Below are 20,994 nucleotides of genomic sequence, written 5' to 3'. Positions count from 1 at the left end.
AAAAACTCATCAAAGAAGCACGAGATAGCAAAACGTAGAAGCAATGCTGTTCACGCATTCAAATGCACAGAACCAAATACATGCTTTTAAAAAATCTCGAGAAGATGGCGTTACCCGCTGTGAGCATAGAGTTTCCGAGAAAAATTACCAGAGGGAATTGTGGCGCTACGGTCTACGGGAGCCGCAAGTATGGCGGTTCGGCCAGATAGTAAAGTGATGGGAGGTAAATGGACTTGCCTAAACTTCGCACTTCTGGCTTCAAACGGCTTTGTGACTTCGCAAACTGGTCATTTTTCTCAAAACACTGCGCTGTAAACGCCACTATTCACAATCGTTACGCATGTGTACAGATACTAATTACCTCGCTGCGTGTGTAAAACTATACGAGTGCTCGGAAGCTAGGAAGCCAAAACGTTACAAATAGCGTTACGACAACGTTTGAAGCCACAAGTACAAGAAAATTAGACAGATCCACGTACGTGCCAGTCACTGCTACAATAGCGGAGCGATCGCAGCGCCGGAATTTCCTCCGGTGATTTTAGTACGAAACTCCGTGGCTGTGGAAACCACGACTTGAAATACATCACATCCTAACGCTAGATACGGCAAGATTTCTACTTTGCAGTTAATCTCGTAACTTCTAAATCATTCCAGAAATGACTATAATGTAACAGGTAAAACATGGGGAAGGCGGGAGATGGAAATTCAAGACGATAAGCAAAACAGGTGACATTTAAGGAACGCACTGAAACCAACGTGTGCCTGAGACACCTTCACTTGCTCGAAGTGTCGAAATTGACTCTCGCTTCAAAAAAAAAAAGAATATATATATATATATATATATATATATATATATATATATATATATATATATATATATATATATATATATACACACACACACACACACACACACACACATTCGTTCCCCCAAACCTTCACTCCCGAGACGCATTGGTGTTCCACGTAGTATGCGGCCATCCTTCTAAGGAAGGCTTTTCTGGGAGGAGAAACACAAGATTAGCCGGAGTGTGCGGGTTCTGGTTGTCAACCCCATAGTGTGATGCAGAATAAATGGACGGAAAGATGTCGGAAGGAAGAAAGAAGCTCGAAGGGTTCACCATACTCCGGCGCTAAACCGATGCGGTAATGGCCCTTCCAGAGACGAGAATAATGCAGGCGGCGCATTCGGTAGTCGCATCGATTCCAACGAGGAAGCTCCAGACAATGGCTCGTGCCGGAACTTCGCGCCCACTTTGCACACTCGCAAAGAGAGCACGCAACAAGGGAAACGCATTCAGCGCCGTCTTGCGTCTCTTATAGGCGCGCAAGTTTTGTGCTTCCTTCGCGTTATCTTTCTCCGCTACACGGAGTTGGCGCCTGTTGTCCAAACCGTTGCGGCGTTCCTATCCGAGGCCTCCCCCCCCCCAGCCTCCGGATACCGTATCACCTAACCGTGTTCGGGCAACGTCGCCACGAAAAACGCGGGTGTCAACAGGGATGAGAAAAAGAAAAAAAAGAACGCGAACAGCCGAAAAGCTTTGTTGCTGGCGCTGGCAACGTTTCAGTTCGCAAAACGACGCTGACAGAACGGAATGCCGAGTAATTTTCTTTTTATTTGAGGAAGGGAATGTGTGACTGCTGCATACTTTACCAAAAGCGACTAAGCAAACACAAGCAAAACAATATGATTTGACGAGAGGGCAGTGATAGACATGGGAGAAGGCGGCCGACCCTGAATCCGCCATATCTATCTTGCATCGAAATATAAATATTAAAGGGCTCGTTTGAATCACTAACGGAATCCCCAATGGCGAAGTTTATTGTTCCGAAATATTAACCCAGATGGAGTTAAGGAACCTACAAGATGAAAAGTGAGTAGTGCTTGCCTCGAGAAACGGCCTTTAAGAAATCGACGTCCGGCTACTTCATTTCTATCCCGTGCGTTACACTTTATTGGGACGGCCCAACCGTTGCCACCACACAGTCAGTTCTCATTTCGACGTCTCTCATAATAAAAGTAAAGAAATTAAGCTGAAGCAATTATGAAGTTCTCCCTTTTACTCCTTAGTGAAATGTTTATAGTCACTACTAAGACTATGTCGATCAGCCAGCCACTATGTTTATCGGCCGGTTCATAGGTGTGCTACCCTCGGAGCTTTCAGGTTACAGCGCTTATGAATCAAGAAGATGGAGGTTCGAATAGATAACATGAACACGACCTTAACCCTTTCAACCTGTATTAAGGCTGAAACCCATTCGAACAGTAGTCACTATATTAAGGCGTCGTCGTGATTGGAAGCAATACGACGAGAACGGACTAAGCATGTCTAAGGCGCCGTAACGAGATAGTCAAGCTGTCCCGAGTGAAATTAGTGTACAAGAGCATAGCTACATCCCTGCTGGGAGGATAAATTTCAGTGAGCGAAGTTCTGTTTCCGCAGCTTCTCATCTGAAGACAAAACAGAACAGTATGCTTATGTAATTGCTGGGATGATAACCTTCAATAAGTCAGGTTCCGGGCGCAGAATTTTTGCCTGTGAAGACAAAACAGAATAGTGCAGCTCCGTAACTCCTGGGAAAATGAACTTTCACAAGTGAGGTTTCGTGCCGAAAACTGCTGGGTTAATGGCGAGAAATTTTCACGTGAGTACAAAACAGGACAGTACGCCTGCACCACTGTTCGGAAGGCAAACTTCAAAGAGTGGAGTCCTGTGCCCCAGTGGTGTAGCCAGAAATTTATATTCGAGGGGGGGGGGGGGGGGAGTAGCCCCCGACAACTATCACTCCTCCCTCTCCATCAACTCTCTCTCTTTCCACACACACACACAGTTATATATATATATATATATATATATATATATATATATAGTCATATAATGAGAAGCCAACAAACACTGACACCAAGTACAACATAGGGGAAATTGCATGTGCTTAATAAATGAAATAAAGTAATGATAAATTAATGGAAATTAAAGTGGATGAAAAAACAACTTGCCGCAGGTGGGAACCGAACCCACAACCTTCGCATGTCGCGTGCGATGCTCTACCAATTGAGCTACCGCGGCGGCGTTTCCCCATCCACTTTCTTGGGTATTTATGTGTACTAGTAGAACCCTGGGAGTGTTAGCCAGCGCCCGCACACACAGACCTTGGCGGCGGACGTGGAACGTCTTTTTTGCCGCAGGCGTCACGAGAACGTGATCTTTTCGGTTGAAGGCAACTGGTCAATAAACCCACATATGCTACCTGAAGGCATCAATGTTGCCGGATTCGAGACCCTCGTTAAGTGATAAACGAGAAGAAAGGGGGTTAACCGAGGGACCCGATATTTATTAGTCATATAATGAGAAGCCAACAAACACTGACACCAAGTACAACATAGGGAAAATTGCATGTGCTTAATAAATGAAATAAAGTAATGTTAAATTAATGGAAATTAAAGTGGATGAAAAAACAACTTGCCGCAGGTGGGAACCGAACCCAGAACCTTCGCATGTCGCGTGCGATGCTCTACCAATTGAGCTACCTCGGCGGCGTTTCCCCATCCACTTTCTTGGGTATTTATGTGTACTAGTAGAACCCTGGGAGTGTTAGCCAGCGCCCCCACACACAGACCTTGGCGGCGGACGTGGAACGTCTTTTTTGCCGCAGGCGTCACGAGAACGTGATCTTTTCGGGTGACGGCAACTGGTCAATAAACCCACATATGCTACCTGAAGGCATCAATGTTGCCGGATTCGAGACCCTCGTTAAGTGATAAACGAGAAGAAAGGGGGTTAACCGAGGGACCCGATATTTATTAGTCATATAATGAGAAGCCAACAAACACTGACACCAAGTACAACATAGGGGAAATTGCATGTGCTTAATAAATGAAATAAAGTAATGATAAATTAATGGAAATTAAAGTGGATGAAAAAACAACTTGCCGCAGGTGGGAACCGAACCCACAACCTTCGCATGTCACGTGCGATGCTCTACCAATTGAGCTACCGCGGCGGCGTTTCCCCATCCACTTTCTTGTGTAAAAAAGACGTTCCACGTCCGCCGCCAAGGTCTGTGTGTGGGGGCGCTGGCTAACACTCCCAGGGTTCTACTAGTACACATAAATACCCAAGAAAGTGGATGGGGAAACGCCGCCGCGGTAGCTCAATTGGTAGAGCATCGCACGCGACATGCGAAGGTTGTGGGTTCGGTTCCCACCTGCGGCAAGTTGTTTTTTCATCCACTTTAATTTCCATTAATTTATCATTACTTTATTTCATTTATTAAGCACATGCAATTTCCCCTGTGTTGTACTTGGTGTCAGTGTTTGTTAGCTTCTCATTATATGACTAATAAATATCGGGTCCCTCGGTTAACCCCCTTTCTTCTCGTTTACATATATATATATATATATATATATATATATATATATATATATATATATATATATATATATATATATATAGTCTGAAGAACACACAGTCGTAATTCAAGAATAAAGCGGCTAGTCTCATTTGTCGGCTTCGTCCTAGTCCCGGCCCTTCGGCCACCTCATTCTTCCATCTCCTGTTTCGGGATACGGGTGTCCGTTTGCGTCATTTCCGCAGCGGCGACTCCGCTAAGGACAGCGGAACAGCGACACGGGAGAAGTCGACAGCAGTGGCACCGCGCGGGCTTCCCGTTCTTTTTTTTTTCATTTCCTCGAGATCAGCTCGTCTTACTCCAGGCCGCGCAAGTTAGCGGACAAGACCACCGCCGGCGGAGGATTCTGCAAGCGTACGCCTGACGCATCTGACAGCGCAGCTCGGGGAATCGGACGGTGCTGTGTAGGGATTGAATATTACGCGTTCGTTTTCTTCCTGGGGCATTGTGTTCGCTGCTGGGAGAAGGGCGACGAGGGACGGCTCTTTTCCGGGTACCCCGCTTCCTCGGCTCAGGAACGCGGGAGAACAGATGGAAGAGAACGGAAAGCGAGTCGTCGCACTATGAATGCTGAACCTGCTACTTTCGTCTCCTTCATTTTTTCTAGCGTTCGTGCTCGCTCGCTCGTAAGAGTGATTGCGCGTCTTTCGACTTCCTCCTGCGTTAATCTGAAAATGTGCATCGAGTTAGCGCGCCAACTTGAGGCCGAAGTTGCGCGCTCTGTGGGAACCCTGCGACAGTTTCTTTTGTCACGCAATCCTCCCCGCAGATTTCTTCCCGGCCCTCGATTTTTCATCCGATTGGTACTGCTGCGCGTGCGAGCGGCTAACGTCCTCTTTTTTTCGTGCAGAGATGAATTTACCATGACCATCTCCTTTTATCCTCATATCTATCTATCTATCTATCTATCTATCTATCTATCTATCTATCTATCTATCTATCTATCTATCTATCTATCTATCTATCTATCTATCTATCTATCTATCTATCTATCTATCTATCTATCTATCTATCTATCTATCTATCTATCTATCTATCTATCTATCTATCTATCTATCTATCTATCTATCTATCTATCTATCTATCTATCTATCTATCTATCTATCTATCTATCTATCTATCTATCTATCTATCTATCTATCTATCTATCTATCTATCTATCTATCTATCTCGGTGTAGACTACGTCATCTTCTACAATTTCTCTAGGAAAAAAAAAGAATTTCTACAGAACCCACGTCACGATTAATGTCGCGGTTAATGCGATTAGCATCAAAGCAGCCTAGCGCCGCACCTCACTGCCGAATCGTTCACATTTGTGCGACCGACTGCTTCAGTTTTCTGTTGCCGACGTCATCCGCGCTTCTCAGCAGGTCAACGCTCCACTCTCGATGCACGCTCTGGTTTTTCGCTCCGTTCAACTTTGCGCCTTTCTCCCCACTCGGCTGTTTTTTGATGCCGACTTCTTTTTTTAAGTCTCGGTAGCTGACTTCTTTCAATTTTCTGTTGCAGACTTCTTCCCTTCTTGGCTCTCATTGTGTTTTGTTCATTCGGGCACTTACCCAGTTACACTTACTCATTCTGGAGGGAATGGTCAAGAGTGTTCGCACACCTAGTGTCACACGTGTTCGCATACCTACTGTAACCAGTAGTTCAAGGTGTCTATTCGGGCACATGCCCAGGGGCACGTATCCAGCGACTCCACTTGGTGTGACCGAAAAAAAAAGGCTGGATACGGACAAACACCGTACATGGCGCAATGTGGGTAAAGTTGCTAAAAGAAATGCTAATCGCACGAAATATAAGAAAACAAAGAGCTAATATACACAAACTATCGGTAGGCACATACAGAAGCAATGCCAACGGAGAGCGAAGGCCCCCTAAGAAACACAGAACGATTTACAGACTAAACGTATAGCTCACGCTGAAGCATTTACAAGGATCACTGAAGTCCGCAGGAGTTTACCTGAAGGGCCGTCGGAAATGTTGAGAATGCCCTTCGCGCCGGCTGCTTCTGGGCTCGCCCTGCCCGCTGTGTACCTTCGACGCGAATTAGGTAATTATTTATGGGCCTCGGTGTTTCGTGACGCACACCTACGGCTATCACTACGGCGTGCGACCGACCAACAATGTCTGTGGAGCACACAAGTCAAAGAAAAATCAATCAATCAAAATCAATCTTTCGCGCGCTTTCGCCACTTAATTCGAAATTAAACTGATCAGTGTACACGATGGGGTTCCTACTGAAGAGCGCACTGTTCCTTCCAACTTCACGTATGATCCAACTGCGGCGAAATTTATTTATTTATTTATTAGCTCTCACACACCATTCGCTAGTACGTACACCTAGATTTCCTCCTATTTTTATACGTTTAGCCCTTTCTGGTCTGATAATTCTTGTGGTAAAAAAAACAAAGAAAAAAATCCCACATTGCTAAAAAATTATTTTCAGAAACGCGAGTCTCACCAATGTAATTACGTGATTTGTCGACTTCCTGCCGCACATAAATGTGGCCCTTCCTGAAATTTTACGAATGTCCATCCGTCGCCTCACGCGGAGGTTAAGCCTCGGCGCTCCATTTTTTGAGCCTGCTGCCTAATGAATAGGGCCTGCCTAGGGTCGCCCAAAAAACAGTGTTCTAATAATTTGTGGGCATATTTCACACCATTACGACTGCGAAATGAGATGTCGAAAGAACCACACGAAGCTTACAACACATTGAGCGTTTGACAGTTCGTGAAAAAACCCACCGATTCATTACCAAACGCACCGACGGATTTCTTGTCTATGTGTTTTTTTACTCTTGTCTTTAGATGCGCGTAATACAAAATGTTCCCTCAAGACAAAAAGCCAGAAAAGGTGAAGTACCCGAATACGTACACCATGTCTACGACTATGCGGTTCCTGCAGAGTTTCACATCGGCGCGAATAGCCATCTGCCTGCGGCGATCGTTTTACAAAAATCATCCTGTGGGCATTGATTACCACCGTGATAACTAGTCGCGGGGGGCTTTCAGAATTCTGCTATGCACTCACTGTGTTTCTCGACATACTCCGCCTCAACAACTCCGTACATTGCAGCGAATTAAAGTTATCATAAGGGCCGCACCCATCTCTCAGGAAGAGAACGATAAGAGATCGTATGTCATATGCCCCTCAACGCGCCGTTCGCGGCGCCTACCAAATGGAAGCGTCACAGAAGGATTAGCAGAGCAGAAATGGTGGGTTCTCATTTCTTCTCTGGGACATGCAACCCGTTCCCGTTACTGAGTGCTTCGAGCAAGACCTAGCCGTCGTCGACCTGAACACACGCACACGCACGCACACGCATATACACGCGCGCACATACATACATACATACATACATACATACATACATACATACGTGCATACATACATACATACATACATACATACATACATACATACATACATACATACATACATACATACATACATACATACATACATACATACATACATACATACATACATACCCCACAAATACGAGATGTGGAAGACCTACACAGAACTAATCATAACAAGTGTGAGTGTAATGCCGATGGCGCTGCTACGTCAACGGATGCCGGGTGCCGCTTACGCGGCGGGCGGCGCTTTCACATGTCAGCGATTGGGTGCAAACCACCTTCACCAACGAGGCAAACGGTACACAACGCTGATTAGTTCTTCCAACGTGCGCTGCCATCAAGGTCCGAGTCGCGCCGGAGATCCAGTCGCGCGTGTTGTTCATCACGTGGCTTCGGACCCGTCGACCAGAGGATACGGTTTGATTGCCGCATGCGGATTCCGCCCGGCATGCATGCACGCCTCTTTGCGTAATAATTGTTGCGTGAATGAGTCATTGTATGCGGTGCGCGAAAAGCGCACAGGAGAGCCTTATTCCTTTCTATCTTTATTCATCTCGTGTTTGCGTGCGTGCCTACGTGCGTGCGTGCGTGTGTAGGGCTCAACGCACACGCCCTCAAATCTCCACGGACAGAGAACGCTAACCCATCTCTCATTCCTCAGCAGAAAAACGACAGGTTGCCGTTCGTATACAAGACGTAACCACCGGTCGAATTCTTATTTGCCTCGGCCGCCGCGCGCGTCTCCGCATTTACCTCTGGGCGTTTTAGTGCCCCGAAATGACTGCAAAGGGCTACGTAGGTCTTTATGCCAAACATCGCTATTTCCCCGGTGTTTCGGACCTAACAAAAGTACCGTTGAGCTCATTTCACCGCGACGGTTCAAACTCGCATTTTGGCGGCTAACCGATTCACCATGCTAATTCGCGCCGGCCTGCGCGTTTGCATGCACGTTAGCGTGCTCAGTGCGGCATCAAAAGATTTTTTTTGCTCGACCACGCGATACGTCGCTGTGTATACAATCAATTTGAGCTAGCCGGGTCCCCTCTGACTGCTTGCTCAATAATGGACACCTAGGCCAAGTAGTCACAGAGGTCAATGATGTTGAAAAGGCGATTTCCGGATGAATAAGAAAAGCTTTGAGTATGTACTCTAAGCACGTGACCCGTAGTTTATCGCCATCCTTCTTAATGAAAGTATAGTCATTGCATTCTATCAGTGCTGACCTAAGGCACTGAAACTCCTATGATCACAAAGTAGCTAAGGTAGCTAAATGTAATGCAGGGAGGAATTGCACAAAAAAAAAGAAGTTGAAAGGCGATTGAACCTCTAGATGAAGTCAATGAAAAAATTGGCAGCTTCGCCCGAAGGGTGAATCACCGACTGCCATCTGCGATGGCGACTTTTAGCGCTGCGCTTGACCTTCTCGGACGGCGTTCTAACTATGCGCGGGTTAAACGAATGCGAACGAGACATACGCGGGTGCGCCGAAATTTCTGGCACCCTTAAGAGGTTTAAAACGCCGTGCAGTACATGTAACGGCATTGTACAGATGCCATTAGGCTGCCCGTAAAGAGCCGCGAAAGTAAAATTACATCATTTTCCGGTTTGAGCGCCGATATATTGCATCGCACTTTTATTATTTAATAGTCTGAGAAGGTTTAAGATAAAAGGCGTGCTCTGAGAATGTTGTTCCGTGACGTTTGTTTGTGGCCTGCCATTCTCAAAGCTCTGAGGAATAATTTCGTCAGGAACGTAAGATCTGGTGTGAGCTACTTTAATGATTGAACAGTGTAGCAATATGCATATATGGCACGAATAAGCATATAGCTTACATATACCTGAATATACGTAGAACACAACGGCGACGTCGGCACCGACAGTAATGACAACGGCGAAAATGGGCTTGGAGGATTTATATAATTGCTATCACAATGAAACAATGCCTTCCTGGGCCAGATGGGGGTGGGAATTCGGTGTATTAGCTGTATAATTTATTGTGAGAGCCCTGCTGTAGTGACATTTCACAGACGTCAACTAAAGGTCGAACCCCATTCCACAGTTCGTACAACCAATTCCCACCCCCAACTCGCCCAGGACGATAATTTATTGTGAGAGCCACGCTGCAGCGATAACGCTTCACAGACGTCAACTATACTCCGTTTCGTACATCAGGTGCAAGGCCGTGGAAGCTACGCAAGTAGTGCGGTCTCCGAATTGTATCACTCCGCGCGTTCCGGCTATGCTTCGCTGGGCGCCAGCGGCACCAGCGGCGTTTGCTCGCGCGAGCATGCATGGGCAACGGCTGCGACTGGGATGCAAATGAAAAACAACAAAAAGAAAATTGATATAAAACAACGTGTTAGCAGCCCAATGAGCGCATGGTTTGCCTGCTTCTAAGGGTAAATTCTTATTTTCATTCAGAACTGAGCTTATACAAGAAACACTTTCACAAATATACGTCCAAAGACACCGAAATGTTTGTAAGTGCGAACGCAGCCAGTGCAAAAAGTATCTCTAGCCTCCACAGCGTTGCAGCTCATGTATGAAACGGAGTATAGAGGTCGAACTCCATTCCACAGTTCATACACCCAATTCTCACCCTCAACTCGCCAAGGAAGACAATTTATTGTGAGTCCTGCTGGAGCGACAACGTTTCATCGACGCCAACTAGAGGTTGAATCCCATTCTCTACAGTTCATACACCCAATATTCAACCCCAACTCGCCCAGGAAGACAATTTATTATGAGAGCGAGTGTGAGAGCTAGAGCGAGAAAGTTTCATCGACGTCTACTAGAGGTTGAATCCCGTTCCACAGTTCGTACACCCAGTTCTCACCCCCAACCCGCCAAGGAAGACAATTTATTGTGAGAGCCGTGCTGGAGCGACAGCGTGTGCCACCAAACGTCGCCATCATACGACCAGACGCGTTCGGATACGTCAGATACGTATGTGTGCAAGACGAGCGACTGAAAAGAAAGCTTACACACTAAGTGACAAATCTTACTAGAGAAAAGACGGGGAATGCGGGAGATGGAAATTCAAGACGATGAGCAAAACTTGAACAAGGTGAATGCACGAGCCAACGTTTCGACAAGTGGATTTGTCTTCCTCAAAGCGACATATGCTTTCCTCGCCACAGTATATATAGGTGGGGTTCTTCTAAAGGGGAGAGGGTGTGAGGCGGGAGGACGCGGAAACGGGGGAAAATCTGTTAGCTTGTCGAATTGAGAGTAAAGGAACACTGTGTACAAGGTCAAAGCCAAGGCACCCCCCCCCCCCCCCGGTCTGTCAACACACGCGCGTTAGCCGGCGTGTCAAGGGCGTCTGATACGCCGGATTACCAAAAAAGAAAAAAAATCTTGCTAGGGAGTTTCTGCCGTAATGCTGTTTCAGCTGCGGGCCGGGTTGAGCCCGCTGCCTAGGTCCGAGAATATCAACGTACAAAATACGGCCGGGAACGTCAGCCTTACTCAAACGTGTTTTCGTGACGTCACGGATGTTGGGAGCATCCTATTGGCGGGATGACATTACAATTTGAAACAAGCAGTGCTACAGCCCAGCCATATTAAAAATTTGCAAATAGCAGGTGCGGGAAGTATAGCGCCCTTCGGAACAGACCCAAGACGTGGACGCGCTGCTTATGGAGCCAACTAAGCAAACGCTGCCTACATAAGTGATCTGAGAGAGCTCGCACATTTGCTCCGCATATGATGTTTATTTTCCGCTCAATATCTGTTCATTGTTAAGGACAATCACGAAATCTAGAAGTGAGGGTAAGACACTTCGCGCTTGCGTATGATCCTTTAATCTAATGTCACAAAATATAGCATCGTCATAGGCTTGAAGCTATATCATTAAAAGAATTAGCAGATTAACAGCGATAGCACTGAGGTTTGTATTTGAACTCCTCGGACGGTATTCTATCACTATATGCCTAGCTAGTACTTACTCGGCCCGGCCTAGTTCCAGGATTACTAGAAGAGAGGCAGACCATTGAACATCAGCGTCACTGTGTACGGAATCGGGAAGGTGCTAATAGGAAAATGGAAATAATTTTAATGCGAGAGCATTATATGCCCCCTTAGGCGAAAATCCGTCGGCGTAGTCGGCATGACCGAAAGATGGTACCAAAAACGACCGACAGTGCAAAAACACGTCACAAAATGCTCGGATCGACATCACATTTCTCAGGGAGGTTCCTGTGAACAAAGTAAACTTACGGCTTTCAAAAGAAAGCTTGGTTAAATTCCATCTGGGTGGGAATCGAACCCCGGCTCCGAGGTACGAGACGCACTCTTCAGCAACGCCAAGACGGCTTCATGGTTCTCGTTGACTAAAGGTGTGCCTAGTGTCTGCGTCAATGCCCACGTGACGGTGCAGCCAATCGGGAGGAGGTGGCTCCACGCAATGTGTGCGTAAAATGAGTGCATAAAGAAAAAAAAATGGATGTGGCTTAGCTAAGGTTAAGCCCAGGATGCGAAGCATACTAGCCTTTATTTTAGTTGTTGAACCACTCTTTAGCCTGGTGAACTGCTGTTGCTTGGCTATATTTGGTTCGGCTAGACAAAGAAACAACTCATGCGTTACTCTGCTTCGCCTTCAAGAGTGGAACGCGACAGCGTTCCCGTCGACCCGCCAAGGGGTGTAAGACAATGGGCTACGGCGCAGCGACTACGCGCCCCGCATTGGACGCGGTGAGCGTCGAGCAACGCAGCGTTCGGCGCGGCAACGAAATGTGCGCCTGAGCAAGCGACGCATGCCTGAGCCTCAGAAACAGCTCGTTTGTAAGGCAACACCGCATTCACTAGAGGCGCTTTTGTACCGCTTTGAAGCATCGTACTCGTGGCTGAGTGGTAGCGTCTCCGTCTCACACTCCGGAGACCCTGGTTCGATTCCCACCCAGCCCATCTTGCAAGAGTTGAGCCAAAGCCACCTAGAAAATCAGTCTCTGTAGCACGCCGCAACCTTCGCTTCCCATTCCAACGAGCAGCTCTGTCTCCAGGAGTCATCTCACCTCGTGAGTGTCTAGCAGAGGCAAGCGCAGCTACTTATATACCGCCGCAAGCGACGGCGCGAGTTGGACCCCCGTTTCTCCTCTGTCGTGACATCACGGTGTCACGTGGTATTGAAGGCGACACCGCCGCGCCTGAGGAGCTGGGTTGAGCTCTCGTAATATGCTTCGCATAAAAATCGACAGAGACACTTCAGATTGCTTGCGTGTGGCAATGCGAAAGCATTGTTGTCGCTTTGGTAAAATATTTTCGCTTAGCTATTCCCACGCATGTCGTCGTGCTCGTTGTACACTTGCACGGCGTTCCTTCTGTGACATGATGGCGGTGGTACCCCTCACGTCATACACTCGTGATCTGGCGTCGAGTGTTGTTGTTGTCGTCGTTGTTGTTGTTGCTGTTTCCTGTCCCGTATGTGGCTCCTACCCAACATATGTGGGATTGGCCAAGAAATGGAAACGCGGATCACAGCGATGCCACTTGGCATCACAAGCGCGTGATTGGAGACGAAGACGGTGACCCGCACACCATAAAAAGGGTTGCGTGAGCTTTTGCATATACGGAAGACAGGATGCCGGATTGTGCAAGACGCTGAGTCTGAGAAGGCTTAACATAAAAGGCATGCTCTGAGAATGTTGTGCTTGTGGCCTGCAATTCTCAAAGCTCTGATGAATAATTTCGTCAGGAACGTAAGATCTGGTACGAGCAACTTTAATGATTGAACACTGTAGCAATATGCATATACGGCATGAATGAGCATATAGCTTACAATACCTGTGTATATATATATATATATATATATATATATATATATATATATATATATATATATATATATATATATATATATATATATATATATATAGAACACCGCGGCGACACCGACAGTGATGACAACGGCGAAAATTTGCTTGGAGGATCTATATAATTGCTATCACAATAAAACAATGCCTTCCTGGGTTAGTTGTGGGTGGGAATTTGGTGTATTAGCTGTATAATTTATTGTGAGAGCCATGCTGTAGCGACAACGTTTCACAGACGTCAGCTAAAGGTCGAATCCCATTCCGCAGTTCATACACCCAATCCTCACCCACAACTCGACCAGGACGATAACTTATTGTGAGAGCCACGCTGCAGCGACAACGCTTCACAGACGTCAACTATACTCCGTTTCGTACATCAGGTGCAACGCTGTGGAAGCTACGCAAGTAGTGCGGTCTCCAAATTGTATCACTCCGCGCGTTCCGGCTATGCTTCGCTGGGCGCCAGCGGCGTTTGCAAGACGTTTGCTATGCAAGACGCTGAGAAATTCGATGTCAATTTGAGCATTTTTTTTACTCTTCGCACAGTTTCACCAAAGTGACTAGTATAATGTTTTCGCATTCCCACACGTAGCAGGCTAGAGCGCGTTAGCATGGCGTTAGCTCGGGCCGACCGCTCTGCCTTCTTTCAAATAAACTCTCTCTCTCTCTCTCTCTCTCTCAACGTGAGCAGTCCTAAGTGTATCCACCGATGTTTTATTATCATTATTATTATCATAATCATCACATTCATAATCTAATATTGCTGACAATTTTAATAACGATCACTGTCATCATCATCATAGTCGCCATCAACATCAGCAACGTCGTCATCCCCGTCAGTTCTGTCCCATTTTAAGACTGCACTGTGCTCGAGATCGGCCCACGAAATATGCTAGCTGCTAGAAGCAGACATACCCGGTACGAAAAAGTGGCGGTAACTCGCCAAGGAAGGAATTTTCTTCAAAAAATGACAGGCGCAACGGTAAGAGACAGGAAGACAGCGATTCAAATAGAGAGCAAACAAGCGTAGCTGATAATCTAATTGATATGTATAGGAAAGAATGGAGTTGGGCCATGTCACGTCACGCGTATGGCGGATGACCAGCGGTCTGGTAAAATAACACAATGGGCACCAAGGGAAGGGTGAAACGCAGTCGCCAGATAACTGGCAACGACGTCTGCTTAGGTTTCCTGTTTGGTACACAGGGCACATTTCAGACGGTCCGGTTTGCTCCTACGTGCTTTGTTTTTCGCCGACCGGAGATTACTAGCACGCCACGTGACCCGCAGAGTGACAGTCCAGAACACTGGTCCCGACATCCGGCGCGCCATATAGCCCTCTTATTCGTGGCTTTGTCAATGTCGTCCTTCCCTTCGGAACCGGCCATGTAGTAAGTAAACACAGTGACACTAAATCCATTAAAGCTGGTCGTCGCGCTCGGAAAACCTGTCTTTCGTTGACAAGACTCTCGGGGCGGCAGCTGCTTTACATATAGGTGAGACCGAATGCGTGAATTAAGAAAGACGCAACGAAGCAACTTTATGGGTCTTACTGAAAATTCCGGCAGAAACCATCTCACGATGAATGTCGACATGAATGCGATTAGCACTGAATCGACGTAGCGGCACACCGTACCGCCACCGGCGAAGTGCGCCATGTATGAGGCGAGTGTGCAGCCGGGATCCGCTTTCGCGCTTCCCGGTAGACACGCTGTGCCACCTAGCGGCGCGGCCGCGAACTTTGCGCGTGGCGCGTGCGTGAACATTTATTCGGGCCAGATTGCCTGAAAGAAAAAAAAAATCAACGACGATTAGGATACTCCCGAATGCGAAACTTCGAGCGCAGCTCAATACGCGTTTTCATTTCGCGATACATTGGCAGGCGCGAACAAATGCGTCTCGTGGGGAACGTTGAAAACGGAGCAAAGTGTGGCGCGACTGACTCGCTAATCGGGCGATAGCGGGAAGCACGGCGTGGACGCGATTCACAGCAGCCGTCGTTGACAGACCACCCAGACGACGCGCGCTAACCTGGCGACAACACGTACGCCAACGTCGCCGCAGAGTAGACATTCCAGAGGGCGCTGGCAGAGCTTGTCTTGCGCGGCGCTACGCTTTCCTCCTCGCGCTCTCCTCGCTATCACCCTCTTCTTCCTCGCGCTCTCCTCGCTATCACCCTCTTCCTCCTCCGCTTTCCTCCTCGCGCTCTCCTCGCTATCACCCTCTTCCTCCTCCGCTTTCCTTCTCGCGCTCTCCTCGCTATCACCCTCTTCCTCCTCCGCTTTCCTCCTCGCGCTCTCCTCGCTATCGCCCTCTTCCTCCTCCGCATTCCTTCTCGCGCTCTCCTCGCTATCGCCCTCTTCCTCCTCCGCTTTCCTCCTCGCGCTCTCCTCGCTATCACCCTCTTCCTCCTCCGCATTCCTTCTCGCGCTCTCCTCGCTATCACCCTCTTCCTCCTCCGCTTTCCTCCTCGCGCTCTCCTCGCTATCACCCTCTTCCTCCTCCGCATTCCTTCTCGCGCTCTCCTCGCTATCACCCTCTTCCTCCTCCGCATTCCTTCTCGCGCTCTCCTCGCTATCACCCTCTTCCTCCTCCGCTTTCCTCCTCGCGCTCTCCTCGCTATCACCCTCTTCCTCCTCCGCATTCCTCCTCGCGCTCTCCTCGCTATCACCCTCTTCCTCCTCCGCATTCCTTCTCGCGCTCTCCTCGCTATCACCCTCTTCCTCCTCCGCATTCCTTCTCGCGCTCTCCTCGCTATCACCATCTTTCATCATCCGCTGCGCTCCGCGTTCGCTTTTGTCTTTCACTGTGCTCGTTCCCTCGGTTACTAAGGACAACGCCGACGCTCGCCGCAGGAACTAGCGCCTCTGAAAAAAAAAAGCTTTTTTTCAGAGCTGGGCTCTGAAAAAAAAAAGAAACGTCCTGATGGATGCATTTGTCGGACTATTAGGCCCTGTCCGAGGGAGAGGTCGGAGTTGTAGGTAAACGACAAACTGCTTGGTCGATTCGTGCGTGCAGTTTGTTCAAACCCATACTAGCGCAAGGCAGACACAATTAAATTGTGATGCTTAACGCCCAGACACTGCAAGGTAGGCCATGAGGGAGGCCGTAGTGGTGGGGACCCGATTGATTTTGGCCACCTAGTCTACCATCGCGTGTCTAAATTTGAGCGCACGGGCGTCTTCGTTCCCATTGGAATTCGGCCACAGCGGTCGCGAATCGAACCCTTAACCTCGTGGTCAGGTGCAGAGCCACTAACATACATACATACATACATACATACATACATACATACATACATACATACATACATACATACATACATACATACATACATACATACATACATACATACATACATACATACATACATACATACATACCCCAAACAGAGGAATCAGTCCTGTTTGTGTATACGTTTGTGTTTGTGTATACTCCCCGCGTTGACAGTAATTGATAAACTTGCTCCAGTCTACCCTACTTACGATTCACAGGTTTATTGCTAAGCGTCTGAGCTTCGAATTCTCAAATCCGTTCTGCACCACCTTCTTTCTTTAGTTCTTTTTTTCCGTGCTTTATCGACCTACTAAAGCAAATCTTGCAAAACTGTCTTAGGGGCGCACGGCTAATGGCAAACTGTTGGATCACTGCGACATGACACCTTTACAGCTGCAGTACAGTAAAACAGAAGCAGTCTAGACAAAGCACGTAACGGATGCAACACATAAAAACAATGCTTAATGTGATACATATTCCTGTTCAATTCGTGGCAAACTATTCTACAACCAAGCGTGCGTGCAAAAACAGGTAAAAAGGCACAAGATAACGAAAGAGTAAATATATTTCGTACTGTAATATTAGCAGTTCACTTATTTTCTTAAATTTCTGCATTGCTAACCGAATTTTAAGCCCTTTCGCACCATGAAATAATTACTCAAGAGGTCAGTTTCTTGAGCGGCTAGGGGCCGATTTGCATATCTTTTCGCGACACTGCTTAAGCACTTCATAAATCGTACAGCCTATGCTTATTTGCATACCTATATGGATATATTACTGGGCTAAGCCAATTGTGCGTTACCCTGTCTCTATTTTATCCTATTTCTTTCTACCACAAGTATAGTTAGTTTTTGCTCTCGTCCCATAAAGGAAAAAAAACATCAATTTTTATTTCGTAGTCGAATACATTGTCGCAGCTCTCTTCGTTTCTTCATTTTTTTTCACACTGGCGCTTCATCGCTGACACATAAAACAATGTGTCACACACATTGTTTATAATGTGTGTGATACATTGAACGTACACACACTACATACACATACATACATACACATTGAACGTATACACGCAGTGTGTGTATACGTTCACACACTGAGACCGTAGTGCATCGACGACACCAAGGACACTGAAACTATTTTGTTCTTGTAAATAACGGTTTCTGCAATGTTGCAAGTTAAGCATAAGCATAAGAAATATTAGTATGTATTCTAAGTGTGTGTGTGTGTGTGTGTGTGTGTGTGTGTGTGTGTGTGTGTGTGTGTGTGTGTATGTGTGCGTGCGTGCGCGAGTGCGTGTGCCTGTGTGCGAGTGCGTGTGTGTGTGTGCGTATGTGTATGTGTGCGAGTGTGCGTGCGAGTCTGTGTGTGTGTGTGTGTGTGTGTGTGTGCAGATGTGTGTGCGTACGTGTGTGTGCGAGTGTCTGCGCGTATGTGTGTGTGTGCGGATGTGTGTGTCTGCGAGTATGCGTGCGTATGTGTGCGCGCGAGTTTGTGTGTGTGTGTGTGTGTGTGTGTGTGTGTGTGCGCGTGTGTGTGTGTGTGTGTGTGTGTGTGTGCGTGCGTGTGCCTGTGTGCACGTGCGTGCGAGTGGGTGTGTGTATGTTTGTGAGTGTGTGTGCGTATGTGTACGTGTATGTGCGAGTATGTGTATGTGTGCGAGTGTGCGTGCGAGTCTGTGTGTGTATGTGTGCAGATGTGTGTGCGTACGTGTGTGTGCGAGTGTCTGTGCGTATGTGTGTGTGCGGATGTGTGTGTGTGCGGATGTGTGTGTCTGCGAGTATGCGTGCGTGTGTGTCTGCGAGTATACGTGCGTATGTGTGCGCGCGAGTTTGCGCTTGTGTGTGTGTGTGTGTGTGCGAGTGTCTGTGCGTATGTGTACGTGCGTATGTGTGTGTATGTGTGCCAGTGTGTGAGTGTGTGTGTGTGTGTGTGTGCGAGTGTGTGTGTATGTGTGCCAGTGTGTGAGTGTGTGTGTGCGAGTGCGTGGGTGGGTGTTAATAGGTAAAGCGTGCTTAATCGACATGTGACGAACACATGACGGAACGCATAAATATAATGTAGTGCCACCTAAAACTAGTTCAAGTAAATATATTTCCTATAAATTAAAATTAAGCTCTATAATGACTACTGTATGCCGTTATTAGGTGTCGAAGTGCTTTCTTCGCCTTGCAAGAAGTAAAAGGCGGTTTTCAGTCGTATTATATGGGAATAACTTCCTATTTCGCGGCTTCAAAATGACTTCTCGGAGTATCTATCTATCTATCTATCTATCTATCTATCTATCTATCTATCTATCTATCTATCTATCTATCTATCTATCTATCTATCTATCTATCTATCTATCTATCTATCTATCTATCTATCTATCTATCTATCTCTCTCTCTCTCCCTCTCTCTCTCTCTCTCTCGCACGTGCGCACAGCGACTCCGTTCTCTCTAAACTTTAAAAGGGAGGGTATTTTTTCACCGTTCGTATCGGGAAGAGGTGCTTTGTCCCTGCACCTTCAGAGAACAAGGAGAACAGCAAAGAAGCTCAAGTAAACGAAGCTTCCCTTCAAGCCGACACGTAATACAACGGTCGTTACACGGGCGACCAAATGAGACATCCCCCGAGGCCAACATCCAACGCGCCTGCGCGACCTCGTACTGGAGCGTCGAATTTGGGCGTTCACACACGTGGCGTTCACACACGTTCACACACGCTATTCCCGCCACGTGGCAAGCAGGTATAACACGTGCGACACACCGTTATTACTGTGTCTCGCTTTACTTTTATTTATTTTTTTTTCATCATTTTCCCGATCCTTCCGAGAAATCTCATTTAGAGCGCTCCTGCAGCAGCTATAAGCCGGCTGAGCAAAGCCTTTCAGTTCCTTCGTTATCTCGCACGTACAAGTTAGCGCTGGACGGGGCTCGTTAGGAGCTGCGCCATCTCGATGAGAAGATAGAGTGCAATAATGTTGACGAGGTGGCGCTGCTATTAGTTCCCTCTGCCGGCATGCAGTGTTGACTGCTATAAGACGTGAGCTAGTAGTGGCTGCACTACCTCTTCCTGGAACGGGTAATTACAGGTACCGTGATACGGGTGCGTTCGTAATAAAGTCATGCAGCGAGATACACACGGACTTGCCCTTGCAGGCGCTCGACCGGCCCCTGTTAGTATAAGGACCTCTAAAATGCTTTCTGTATACGCTTTCTATCTATTCTCCTCCCCCTTTATCGCTTCGTCACTTAACGTTAGTTTCCATTTCTTGTTCCCCATTTATTCAAATAATTTCTCACGCAGTTCGCTCGGCGAGAACGAGAAAAAGACACAAAAGCATCGATCATGCTGGTACACACGCGCGTGAACTGACACTTGTCCTGGCTCGATGCCGGGCGTAAGGTGCTGCTGCATTACATGCACCTCGATTTTCGGAGCTCTTTTCGTTTACCTCGTTTTTTTTCCCTGTGTTTGTCCTTTGTTTAGGCGCAACTCTTCCCAAAACATAGCCATGCATCGACCCACCCAGCAAAAAGTTATTCTAAACTATCGATTATGAAAGTTTCTGCCTGAAATAACACGTTAAAGGAAAAAATTTAGCTCGAGTTCTCCGATTTTCCCATTCAAGTATTTTTCAAACAGGGACGAAACCTTTTTCTGGTTGGTATTGGAAACTGTTGGGAAACAGATATTGTCACCGGATTCTCCATAGCGTTAAATTTCTATGCGGGTGAAACCATTACGCGCAGCGAAGTGAACCCTTACAGCTATCAAACACTTCGCAACCACGCAAGAGCAATCAACTACAACTTCTAAAAAAAAAGTAAATTAATAAAGCATAAAGCACCTTTTCGCACAATCTGAGATACTAACCGAAGGAAAATCTTTTAGTGTACAAATACAGTCATATTGAACAAGAAAATAAAGCAGAATTAATACAGATTTGTTGAGCACAGTTCTGCGATATTTCATTAAAGAAACAATAATAACCCGGACGTTATCTAAGTTAAATATACATACAAAGTCATTCTTGCAACAACGCAAAAGGAACATTAATCTGCCAAATTTCCAAGACGAAACGAACAAGAAAATTTTTTTAAAGTTCTTCCGCAATGGCTAAACCGACGTTTCTTTTTTTTTCATTCGCC

The 20,994-nt window shown here is 46.9% G+C and overlaps 1 long non-coding RNA gene and 1 other non-coding gene across 2 annotated transcripts in view; both read right to left on the bottom strand.

Annotated features, from left to right (window-relative positions):
* LOC135906516 (uncharacterized) overlaps positions 1 to 20,994 on the bottom strand; it is a 138,873-nt gene that overhangs the window by 99,084 nt on the left and 18,795 nt on the right. The gene's annotated exons all lie outside the window — the stretch shown is intronic.
* TRNAS-UGA (transfer RNA serine (anticodon UGA)) lies at positions 3,930 to 4,002 on the bottom strand. Its single transcript has one exon. It is a non-coding gene; the product is annotated as a tRNA-Ser (tRNA).

The sequence above is a fragment of the Dermacentor albipictus genome, chromosome 9, assembly GCF_038994185.2.
Source record: "Dermacentor albipictus isolate Rhodes 1998 colony chromosome 9, USDA_Dalb.pri_finalv2, whole genome shotgun sequence".
NCBI classification, from domain to species: Eukaryota; Metazoa; Arthropoda; class Arachnida; order Ixodida; family Ixodidae; genus Dermacentor; species Dermacentor albipictus.
This window is presented reverse-complemented; position numbering and strand designations above follow the sequence as displayed.